Consider the following 12,476-nt stretch of genomic DNA (forward strand, 5'->3'; position numbering starts at 1 on the left):
TCAGTGTGTCTAACTGAGGCCTACGCCTTATTTTTTGAAAAGATTTTTAGATTATACATGAAGTGAGTATTATGATTATGATCGACACCCTTTGTTTGTATAATCAAGAAGCAGCTCTGCACTTTCTTATGTTTGGTTGATGCAATATTGCTGTAATCATGCAACTGCAACTTATATATATGGAAAAAATTACAATGACTGAGTGTTCAATGTCTTTACTTTGTGGTCTACACAGACTTTTTACCCTTTGAAACACTTCTAGATTTGCATTGCACATGAAATTAGTTGCTAGGACTGCTCTGTGGTTGATGCAATATTGCTGTAATCAGTGTGTGTAACTGAGGTCTACGCCTTATTTTTCGAAAAGACTTTAAATTATACATGAAATGAGTATTATGATTATGATCGACACCCTTTGTTTGTATTATCAAGAAGCAGCTCTATGGTCTAAACAGGCTTTTTCCCTTTTAGATTTGCATTGCACATGAAATTAGTTACTACGACTGACATGAAGTTAAGTGAGTAATCATTGTGTGTAATTGAGGTCCATGCCTTATTTTAGGAAAGAATCCTAAAATAATACATGAAATGAGTTACCATGATTATAATCTACACGCTTTGTTTTTACGTATTAACTAGAAGCAGCTCTGCATTTTCTTATGTTCAGTTGATGCAGTAGTGCTGTAATCGTGCAACTGCAACTTATATATAGAAAAATTTACAATGATTGAGTGTTCAGTGTCTTTACTTTGTGGTCTACACAAACTTTTTTCCTTTTAAACACTTCTGGATTTGCATTGCACATGAAATTAGTTGCTAGGACTGCCATGAAGTTTAGTGAGTAATCAGTGTGTGTAATTGAGGTCCACACCTTATTTTATGGAAGACTCCTAAAATCGTACATGAAATGAGTTACTATGATTATGATCTATACACTTTGTTTTTAGGTATTATCTAGAAGCAGCTCTGCATTTTCATATGTTCAGTTGATGCAATATTGCTGTGAATCGTGCTACGCCTAACAAGCTGCAATTTATAAAGCTGCATCTTATACACATGAAAAACTTGCAATGATTGGTTCCTTGTGTAGGCCGGAGATATGAATGTCACAAAGATGCTTCTGATGGGGGATGTTGATGTCAATGAAACCGACCCCGAAGGAAACACGACACTTCACTGGTGCCTCAGTAGTAGCTCAAGCACACAGGAGCCAAGGTGGTCTTTTCAAAATTCTGCTCCATTAACAGCTAAATTATAAGATGGTGTCCTTAGTTGTCTTCTGTCTTTGTGCAGGATGCTCCTGCTGAAGAATGGTGCCGGAGTTTTCCCAGGGAATAAACTAGGTCTCACACCAGTGAACAGTACTGCAGCTAAGGACAATTACAAGGCTCTTCAGGTAGCCTTGTTACTTCCTTTTCAAGTTCTTAATAATACCACTGTGGCTAATTGGCATTGTTGTGTTTCTTTGCTCTGCAAGTCACTTCTGCTTCATGAACAAGATTGCGTTGATATACCTTCCAAGACCAAAGAAACCCCATTCTTCCTTGCAGTGACAAATGGTTCTTTGAATTGTGTACGACTTCCTTTGCGCTATGGGGCTAACCCCAAAACCCAGAACCTACGGTGAGCAGTATTTCTGAAGAATTCTTGTATTCAATGACTTGGTTGACTTATTGTGACGTGATTCTTTGGCGTTGAACAGAAAACAAAGACCAATAGACGTGGCGACATCCTAGGACATGCAGTTCTTTCTCAACTCTGCAAATGTGGTACCAAGTAAGATGATTTTCTGGGATATTAAAACATTTGACTGAGTTCACAAAGAGAACATCTCTTATGTAAATAAAAGCACTACAGCTGTCGTTAGTTTTGTGTATCTCTTATATGTAAATAAAAGCACTTCACTTGTCCTTAGTTTTGTGTTTGATTCTTCAACCAAAGCACATGTTCTGCTATAAGATCACATTCTGTTATGTTCTCTTGTCTGATCTGTTTCATTTCACTGGAAGGAATTTTATTATTTGAACTATATAAAGATTGGTTAGATACTTTTGGTTGTACTTATGTTCATGGACATCAAGCAAACTGCATTCTCAACTGATTTTTGTTCCTTTTTAGTGAACCATGGCTCAACGGAAAAGAACCATGCGATGAAAAAAGAAAGGCATAAAGAGCTGCTGGATGATGATTTTGACGATTATGACAACGGCGATTATTATGGAAGGTATTTCTTATATCTGTACACGATTACCTGCAATGTAGAGAAAATGCTGCTCATGTGAAAGTTAAAAATTAAGATATTACTTTGAATATCATTGCAGCTATGTTGTGCCAAAGGCGTCAGTAGGTCACGGGGATTTTCGTTCCAGCAATTTATCTGCCCAAGGGGCTAAAAGTAAGAGCCACAGTGCCCCGAAAGAAGGTCCCAAATTATCTCAGGTAATCTAGATATCCTCTATCTGTATTACCAAGTGACTTTGTTTTGTTTACATGGCCTCCTTACAACGCATTTTATTTATAGCATAATGAAATTAATCGCCCAAAGTGACTTTTTCTCTTTTAAACACCCCTAGGTTTGCATTGCACATGAAATTAATTGCTATGGCTGTTATGAAGTTCATTCAAGTAATCAGTGTGTAATTCAGGTGTATACCTTAATTTTCGAAAATACTCTTAAATTTTACATGAAATGAGTTACCATCATTATGATCTACACACATTGTTTGTATTAGCAAGAAGCAGCTCTGCATTTTCTTATGTCTGGTTGATGCAATATTGCTGTATTCATGCAGCTGCAACTCGTATATGAAAAAAACGTACAATGATTGAGTGTTCAGTGTCTTCTCTTTGTGGTCTACACAGACCTTTTCCCTTTTAAACACCTCTAGATTTTCATTGCACATGAAATTAGTTGCTATGACTGCTATGAAGTTAAAGTGAGTCAAGCAGTGTGTGTAATTGAGGTCCACACCTTATTTTTGAAAAGACTCTTAAAATAATGCTTGAAATGAGTTACTATGATTATGATCTACATGCTTTGTCTATATCATCAAGAAGCAGCTCTACATTTTCTTATGTTCGGTTCATGCAATATTACTGTAATCATGCTACGCCTAACAAGCTACAGTATATAAAGCTGCAACATACATATGAAAAACTTGTAATGATTGATTCCTTGTGTAGGCCGGAGATATGAATGTCAGAAAGATGCTTCTGATGGGGGATGTTGATGTCAATGAAACCGAACCTGAATGTAACGCCCCGATCTAGATCGCAGGCGATCCGAGTAGGCTGCGAGGGGGATCTGGCAGGGGGAGAGGAGACTTGGAGAAGGGGATGAGCGAGGGGAAAGATGAGGTGAGGAATTTCATAGTACTTTCATCAGCCTACCGCTACATCCCTCTCTCAGGGTATTTGTACTCCCGCACGCCACGGCCTTACACACGCTTACAGGTGGAACCCACACACACCTACACTTGGCCATGCCAACTGGCAGTCACACGGTGGTGTGTACCACCGCTGTGACATTCTCCCCTCCTTGAGGAATGGACTCCTCGTCGGAACTGCCGTCGTTCCAGATGACTGCTTGCGGGTAGCGCCGTCGAAGAACCTCATAGTCTTCCCAGGTTGTTGATGGGGGTGTGGTGTTCCATTCGACTTGAATCTGAACCACTGGCGCGTCTCCCTTCTTCATCATGCGTCGGTCCCGAATCTCAACTGGCTGGGAATCGACTGCTGACAGGTCTGTAGTTGCAGGCAGTTCAGAGAACACCGGTGTATAGTTGGGTGTAAAGGGCTTCAGCTGGGAAACATGGAACACTGGATGGATGCGGCTGTCGGGCGGTAGATCCAGTTTGTAAGCTGAGGGACCGATCCTTGCGGTGACTGAGAATGGTCCAAAGAATTTGAACGCCAACTTGGCGCACGGGCGACTGGCCACTGATTTCTGAACATAGGGTTGGAGTTTCAGCAGTACTTGTTCCCCCACCTGAAAGACGCGCTCGGAGCGATTCCGGTCTGCAAACTTCTTGTACTTAGTCTGCGCCCGAGCCAACTGTGCTTGCAACTGCTCTTTATGCGCTGCCCAATCCCACTGTTCACCATCCGGCAATGCTGCTTGTGTTGCTGGCCAAGTGGCCATGCTTCCTGCATTTGCTTCGACCCCGTACAGCGCCTTGAATGGAGAGCAACCCAATGACGAATGGAAAGAAGAATTGTACCAGAATTCAGCAGAGGGCAGCCAACGACGCCATTGATGCGGAGTGTCGTGAACAGTGCAGTGCAAGTACATTTCCATGCATTGATTCACGCGCTCACTCTGTCCATCAGTCTGCGGGTGGTACGCCATCGAGTAGAGGAGCTTGGTGCCTGCGCCGGAGAGCAGCTCGCGCCAGAGCACACTCGTGAACACCTTGTCGCGATCTGACACGATGGAGGAAGGGATTCCGTGCAATTTGACGATGTTGTCCAAGAACACCTTTGCCACTTGAGTCGCCGTGAACGGATGTCGTAAGGGCACGAAATGCGCGAACTTGGTGAAGCGGTCGACCACCACCATGATGGTGTCGTACCCTTCGGACTTGGACAGGCCCTCGACGAAATCCATCGTCAGATCTTGCCACGGAGCCGTGGGGATGGGTAAGGGTGCCAACTTGCCTGCTGGTTTGCGCAGCTCGTGCTTTGCCTGCTGGAAAACTTGACACCGCCGCACGTAGTCACCGACGTCCTGCTTCAGGCCCTTCCACTCGAAAAGCTTCTTGATGCGCTGATAAGTGGCTGTCGAGCCGGAGTGACCTCCGACAGCACTGTCATGCATGGCGCTGATCAGTTTTGTGCGCAGGGCGGTGTTGGCGCCTATCCACAGCCGCCCGTGGCGACGGATGACCCCGCGATACAGCTCGTACTCGTCGTCAGGGCTGTGCACAGAGAGCTGCTGCAGTCGTTCTTGGGCGTCGGGGTCCATAGCGTACGAGTTGGCCACCTCCTGGATCCACGCGGGCTGACACAGGGACAGCGCATTCGCGCTGAAGTGGCTGCCCACGCGCGAGAGTGCGTCCGCGGCACCGTTGTCGACCCCGCGCTTGTACTGGAACTTGAATTGAAGGCCGACGAGCTTGGACATGGCGCGGCGCTGGACGTCGGTCACCAGGTGCTGATCGCCGAGTGTACACAAACTCTTGTGGTCGGTGACGATGGTGAACGGCCCGCGCTGCAGGTAGGAGCGCCATTTGTCAACGGCCATCATCACCGCCAATAACTCCTTCTCGTAGGTGGACAGCTTTTGATTCTTCACGCCCAAGGCCTTGCTGTAGTAGGCGATTGGATGGCCCTCCTGGACGAGGACCGCGCCGATGCCGGTGTCGCACGCGTCGGTCTCAATGGAGAAAGGCTTGTCGAAGTCAGGGAGGGCGAGCACCGGCGTGGTCACCATTGCTTTCTTGAGCGTGTCGAACGCGTGCTGCGCCGACTCGGGCCACTCGAAGCCTTTCTTGGTGAGCTGCTGCATGAGGGGCTTGGCGATGATCCCATAATGTGGCACAAATTTGCGGTAGTAGCCGGTGAGTCCAAGAAAGCCGCGGAGTTCAGTGGCATTGGTTGGGGTTGGCCACTGCGCCATGGCGTTCGTCTTCTCTGTATCGGTCGCGACGCCATGCTTGGAGATGACGTGACCCAAGTAGTCGATGTGGTCTTGAGCGAACGAGCACTTGGACATCTTGGCGTAGAGCTGGTGCTTGCGGAGCAGATCGAGAACGAGCCGTAGGTGCTCGATGTGTTCCTCCAGGGTCACGCTGAAAACAAGTATGTCGTCAAGGAAAATGATGACGAACTTACGGGTGTATTTGGCGAAGATGGCACTCATCAGGCACTGGAATGTCGCCGGAGCGTTTGTCAATCCGAACGGCATAACCCGGAACTGAAAATGGCCGTGGTGTGTTTTGAACGCCGTCTTGTGCTCGTCGTCCTCACGCATCCGGATTTGATGGTAGCCCGCACGCAAATCGAGCTTGGAGAAGTATGCCGCGCCGGCCAGCTCATCGAGTAGCTCATCGACGATGGGCAGCGGAAACTTGTTCTTCACTGTCACTTCATTGAGGCGTCGGTAGTCCATGCAGAATCGCCAGGTGCCACCCTTTTTCTTCACCAGAAGCACCGGCGCGGCGTATGGACTGACCGAGTGGGTGATCACACCGGCGTCGAGCATTTCCTTCACCTGCCGCTCGATCTCGTCCTTTTGCAGAGGAGAGTAGTGGTAAGGACGAGTGTTTGTTGGCCGGGCTCCGTCTTCCAGGATGACGGCATGGTAATATTGCCAGTGTGGGGGCAGGCCAGTAGGTGCCACGAAGACATCTGCAAATTCTTCCAGTAAGTCACTTATGGGCGTCTGAGACGGCTTGTGTGGCTTGGGTCTTGGGGGTTGCATTTCCACCATAGCCATTGCCCAGATGTCATTGCCGGCAATCAGTTTGCAGAGTTCCGCTGGCTGCACGGCAGCGAGAGTGGGCGTCGTCTTGGGTCGAACACCTTGCAGGGTGACCGTCTCGCCATCGTGGTCGAAGGAAATGAACTTCTCTTGCCAGTGACAAGTCATCGGGCTATTCTTCTCCAACCAATCCATGCTGAGGATGCCTTCGTAGGCGCTGGTGTCGAGCTCGTACATCGGCGTCGAGAACGTGTGGCCCTACATCCACCACTTGAGCTCGGGGACTTGGCGCGAACAGGTGAGCCGGTCGCCGTTTGCCACGCGCACGTCCAGTGTGGCAATCTCTTTTGTCGTCGCACCGACGCATTCGACGAATGTTTTGTTGACGAAGCTGTGTGTGCTCCCTGAGTCCAGGAGGAGCAACATGACCTGGTTGCCCACGAGAGCGCGGAGGCGAATAGTGCTGGGCGCTTCAGAGCCATCCAACGCGTGCGCGGAAATTATGCAGCACTCCGGAGGGGGCACCTCTTGTTCTGGGGCATCTAGCAGGTCGAGCGCGTGAACAATGTCGTCGGTGAGCAGCTCGCCGTAGGCGCCCACTTGGATGGTGAGCAACTGCGCCTGCGTGTTGCAACGGTGATCACGAGTGTACCGATCTCCACACTTGAAGCAGAGACTGTTGGCACGCTGGAACTCTTTGAGTTGGCGTTCGCGCGCGTAGTCGTCAGGCTGTTGGCGTGGTGCGGCTGGCAGCCGCGCGGGCACAGGCGGTGGACGGCCTTGCGGCTGCGGTCGCGGGCGCGCTCTGGGAGTGTTCAGCTCCTCCTCTTGGATTCGGGCCAGAATCGACGCGCGCGTGATGCTGTTGGGCGCTTGTAGTTGAACTGCTGCGCGAAGCTCGTCCTTGAGGCCCAACAGGAACTGGGTGATGAAGAATTTGTTGCTAAGTGAGGGATCGAGCGCCAAGAGGTGATACATGTGTGTATCGAACTCCTTGCGGTACTCGCTGACGGTGCCCGTCTGACGGAGTTGCAGAAGTTTGTGCATCTCCATCTCGAACTCATCGACGCCGAACTACTCTTTAATCGCGGCGCAAAATGCATCCCACGCTAGGCCACCATGCGTTTGACGAAATGCCTGAAGCTAGTGTGCCGCTTGCCCTTCGATGTAGAGTGTCGCCGTAGTCACCCAGCTTGTCGGTGGCACGTGGTAGAGGTCGAAGTATGCCCGACAGCGGTCGAGCCAGAGGTACGGCGAGCTGCCGTCGAACCGCGGGAAGTCGTGCTTCGGCGGCTTGATGTAGGTGTCCTGATGGTGATGCTGGTGGTGGTGCGCCTCGTTGGTCGGGCTGTACGGCTGGTGCTGAAAGTGGACGCCGGTTTGCGGCGCCGTTTCCAACAGAGGCGGACGCTGGTCCGAGAGGCGTGGGGATGGCGGCGGCCCGTGTTGTTGCGGCGGAGCAGGGTCCTGAGGTCGTGGTGGAGGCTGTTGTGGATGGATCACCGTCGGAGATCCCGAATCCTGAGGTGAAGGGGATCGCTCCAGCGCCTTGCGGGTTTCGTCGACATCCGCCTGCGTGAGGTCGACCTGCTTGGCGAGGGAGCGCAGATCCTGAGAGACCTGCGTGTTGAAGGCGATCTGGGCCTTGAGCCGCTTGTCGCTGTCGACCTTCTGTTCGTCGAGGCGCGTGAGGATCGTCTCTATCATGGCCTTGAGGCTGGTGGTGTTGTCGTCCATGGCCGCCAGCAGCTGCCGGGTCTGGATGGAGGGCTTGGATGGTGCCGTCTCGCACCCCTGCTAGATCGAACCCCGCCGGGGATTTTGCGTGAGCTCGCCGGAGCAAGTCACACCCGAGGCGGTGGGTGTTACCAATCTGAATCAGGAGGCAGCAGAGAAAAAACAATTTGGCCAGGATTGAGGCTCTGATTACCAATTGTAACGCCCCGATCTAGATCGCAGGCGATCCGAGTAGGCTGCGAGGGGGATCTGGCAGGGGGAGAGGAGACTTGGAGAAGGGGATGAGCGAGGGGAAAGATGAGGTGAGGAATTTCATATTACTTTCATCAGCCTACCGCTACATCCCTCTCTCAAGGTATTTGTACTCCCGCACGCCACGGCCTTACACACGCTTACAGGTGGAACCCACACACACCTACACTTGGCCATGCCAACTGGCAGTCACACGGTGGTGTGTACCGCCGTTGTGACATTGAAGGGAACACAGCACTTCACTGCTGCCTCAGTAGTAGCTCAAGCACACAAGAGCCAAGGTGCTCTTCTTCAAAATTCTGCTCCATTAACAGCTAAACAGTAAGATGGTTGTTCTCGCTATTTCCAAATGTCCTTAGTTGTCTTGTGTCTTTGTGCAGGACTGAGTGGCTCCTGCTGAAGAATGGTGCCAGAGTTTTCCAGGGGAACAAACTAGATCTCACACCAGTGCACATCGATGCAGCTAAGATGAATTACAAGGCTGTTCAGGTAGCCTTTTTTACTTCCTTTTCAAGTGCTTAATAATTACAAGGCTCTTTAGCCAAGGCGATCGACGGATCTGTTGAGTTCGAGTTATGCTTCATTGGCTTTTCTTTTGTCTTGTTTCCATCTCCACCATGATGTTTTCGATGGGTTGCAAATGAGACAGATTTTGTAGCATTATGGCTCTGCACAGTCCTTCTGCACATTGTTTTGTCTCATTTTCCGGGGGAAGTCTTGCAGGGCTTCTCTGTTGTCAACTGTCAAAGCATGAAGTTTGTTAGTTACAGCTGCAAATAGTTGGATTTCTTTTGATCGGAATTGCTACTTGGTTTGTGCAGAGTTCAAGTGAAGAGACGGGTTGGACGAACGAGATGAGTAAAGACAACAACGTCCCCTGCACCGTCATGGAGGACGACAGCGGCCTTCTCCTTTGGGCAGGGGATATCTCCAGGAAGTTGGCCTCTTCCTTGACCTACTGCAGACTGGCAGCAATTTTTCTGCTACTTCTGCTGCTGTCTTCCTCGCAAGCATCTGCGACATGTGAGCAACCGTCTTCACCACCAGCGGCACGCCTAGAGCCCCCTCCTCCACCAACAACTACCGGCGAGCTGCCGCCGCCTCCACCAGAAGCTGGTCTCGAGGCTCCACCTCCACCTGCAGCAAATCTTGAGGTGCCACCGCCGCCGCCTCCAGCCGGGGCCGGCATCCCCCCACCTCCACCAGCGACTATGGTCGAGTCGTCGGCGCCTCCAGCAAGAGCCGCCGTGGTGGTGCCGGCGCCTCCAGCCGGGACAGCGGTGGTGCTGCCGTCGCCTGTAGCCGGGGTTATCGTGTCGAGGGACACCAAAGAGGACCGCCTCTTTAAGTGGCTTTTCGTTGGTTTATTCCTCGTCCTCCTATTCTCTCTTGTGTTAGCACTGGTTATTATGATAGTAGGGCCGTGCACATTCCGGCTGCGCATCTCTCTATTGTGTTTTTCATGCCCACTGGAATGAAACTCCCCAAGCTCTGCTGTGCCTGTAATCCCCGGGGACGTCGAGCAACCGGGCCGCGAGCCGGGGCAGCGGCTGAACGGAGCGGTGCCGAGCTGGAAGAGCAGCTGCACGACAGGCGCGTGAACGGAGGGAGCTCAGCGCGAGGGAGCCTGTCCGATGGAAAGAGATTAGCTTGCTAAAAATGCTGTTAATTCTGTTTAATTTGTTTTTCATTTTGAGGGAATTCGGCTCAACTTGTTTGAGTTTAGTTTAATTTCGTGATAAGATGTCGTGATGGATTCTCCGTGGAGTAAATTGTAACAGATCTCATCCTGTACTCACTGGCTTGTAACAGATCTCCAATATTTCTGTCACACAACAACCAAACGATGCAAGTTTTGCAGAACCAATATAAACATGCTTCCTACGTTACTGGCTAATGCTTCATACACAAAACACGGATGAATAAGCATTTTTTTTGATGCGATGAATAAGCATTTGTTTAAACAATTTCACAAAACAAATATGCTTTGTACACAACAGAGAAATTTTTTGTTACGTACTCCCTTCGTCCGAAAAAGCTTGTCCCAAACTTGTTCATCAAATGGATATATTTAGCACTAACTTGATGCTAGATACATTCATTTGAGGGACAAGTTTTTTCAAACGGAGGTAGTACTAATCGTGATTCTAAGGCCCCCTTTGGTTCATAGGATAGGAATAGTATAGGGATAGGAAAATCTACATCTCACTTCCTATAGAGAAAGACATGTTATTTGATGCATAGCGTAGGACGATAATGCCGCTCCGCAGAAAATCTAGAATCCGGGGTACAACTTCCAGTTTTTTAAGAAGCTCTTCATGTTGGGAAACATAGCATGCAATTTCGAAAAAAATTCTACGCTCACGCAAGATCTATCTAGGAGATGCATAACAACGAGAGGGGAAGAGTGTGTCCACGTACCCTCGTAGACTGAAAGAGGAAGCGTTTGATAACGCGATTGATGTAATCGAACTTCTTCTTGTTCCGACCGATCAAGCACCGAATGTACGACACCTCCGAGTTCTGCACAAATTCAGCTCGATGACGTCCCTCGAACTCTTGATCTAGCAAAGTGTCGAGGGAGAGTTCCCTCAGCATGACAGCGTGGTGGCGGTGAAGGTGAAGTGATCCGCGCAGGGCTTCGCCTAAGCACTACAAAGATATGACCGGAGGCGTAAACTGTGGAGGGGGACGCCGCACATGGCTAACAATTGTTGGTGTGTGTCCTAAGCGGCCCCTCCCCACGTATATATAGGTCGGAGGGGGAGGGGAGCTTCCATGGGGCGCCCAAGTAGGAGGAATCCTACTTGGGCCCCTAGTCCAATTCGCCCCCCTTTCCTTATTATCGGAAGGGGGGAAAGGGAAGAGAGGGGGGAGGAAGGAAAGGGGGGGGGGGCGAACCCCCTCCTCCTTCTCCTATTCGGCCTCCTTCCTTAGGTGGGGGGTGGGGGCGCCATCCCTTGCGGGCTGGTTTGCTCCCCTCCTATGGTTCATAAGGCCCATTAATCCCCCGGGGGGTTCCGGTAACCCTCCGGTACGCCGATATGTACCCGGTACACCCTGAAACACTTTCGATATCCGAATATCATCGTCCTATATACAAATCTTTACCTCTTGACCATTTCGAGACTCCTCGTCATGTCCGTGATCTCATCTGGAACTCCAAACAACATTCAGTCACCAAATCACATAACTCATATAATACAAAATCGTCATCGAACGTTAAGCGTGCGGACTCTACGGGTTCGAGAACTATGTAGACATGACCGAGAAACCTCTCCGGTCAATAACCAACAGCGGAACCTGGATGCTCATATTGGTTCCCACATATTCTGCAAAGATTTTTATCAGTCGTACCGTAATGACAACATACGTTATTCCCTTTGTCATCGGTATGTTACTTGCCCGAGATTCGATTGTCGGTATCTTCATACCTAGTTCAATCTCGTTACCGGAAAGTCTCTTTACTTGTTTCGTAATACATCATCCTGCAACTAACTCATTAGTCACATTGCTTGCAAGGCTTCTTATGATGTGTATTACCAAGAGTGCCTAGAGGTACCTCTCCGATACTCGAAGTGACAAATCCTAATCTCGATCTATGCCAACCCAACAAACACCTTTGGAGATACCTATAGAGCATCTTTATAATCACCCAGTTGTGACGTTTGATAGCACACAAGGTATTCCTCCGGTATCCGGGAGTTGCATAATCTCATAGTCAAAGGAATATGTATATGACATGAAGAAATCAATAGCAATAAAACTTAACGATCAATGTGCTAAGCTAATGAATGGGTCTTGTCCATTGATAACCCACTAGTATAGGGGATCGCAACCATTTTCGAGGGTAGAGTATTCAACCAGAATTTATAGATTCGACACAAGGGGAGCCAAAGAACATTTGAAGGTATTATCAATGGAGTTGTCAATTCAACCACACCTGGAGATTAATTATCTGCAACAAAGTGATCAGTAGCAAAGTAATATGATAGTTTTGATAATAGTAGCAGGAGCAATGGTAACGGTAACAGTGATAGCAGTAGTTTTGTAACAAGTGCAACAG

The sequence above is a fragment of the Triticum urartu genome, chromosome 5 (genome assembly GCF_003073215.2).
Source record: "Triticum urartu cultivar G1812 chromosome 5, Tu2.1, whole genome shotgun sequence".
Classification (NCBI taxonomy): Eukaryota; Viridiplantae; Streptophyta; class Magnoliopsida; order Poales; family Poaceae; genus Triticum; species Triticum urartu.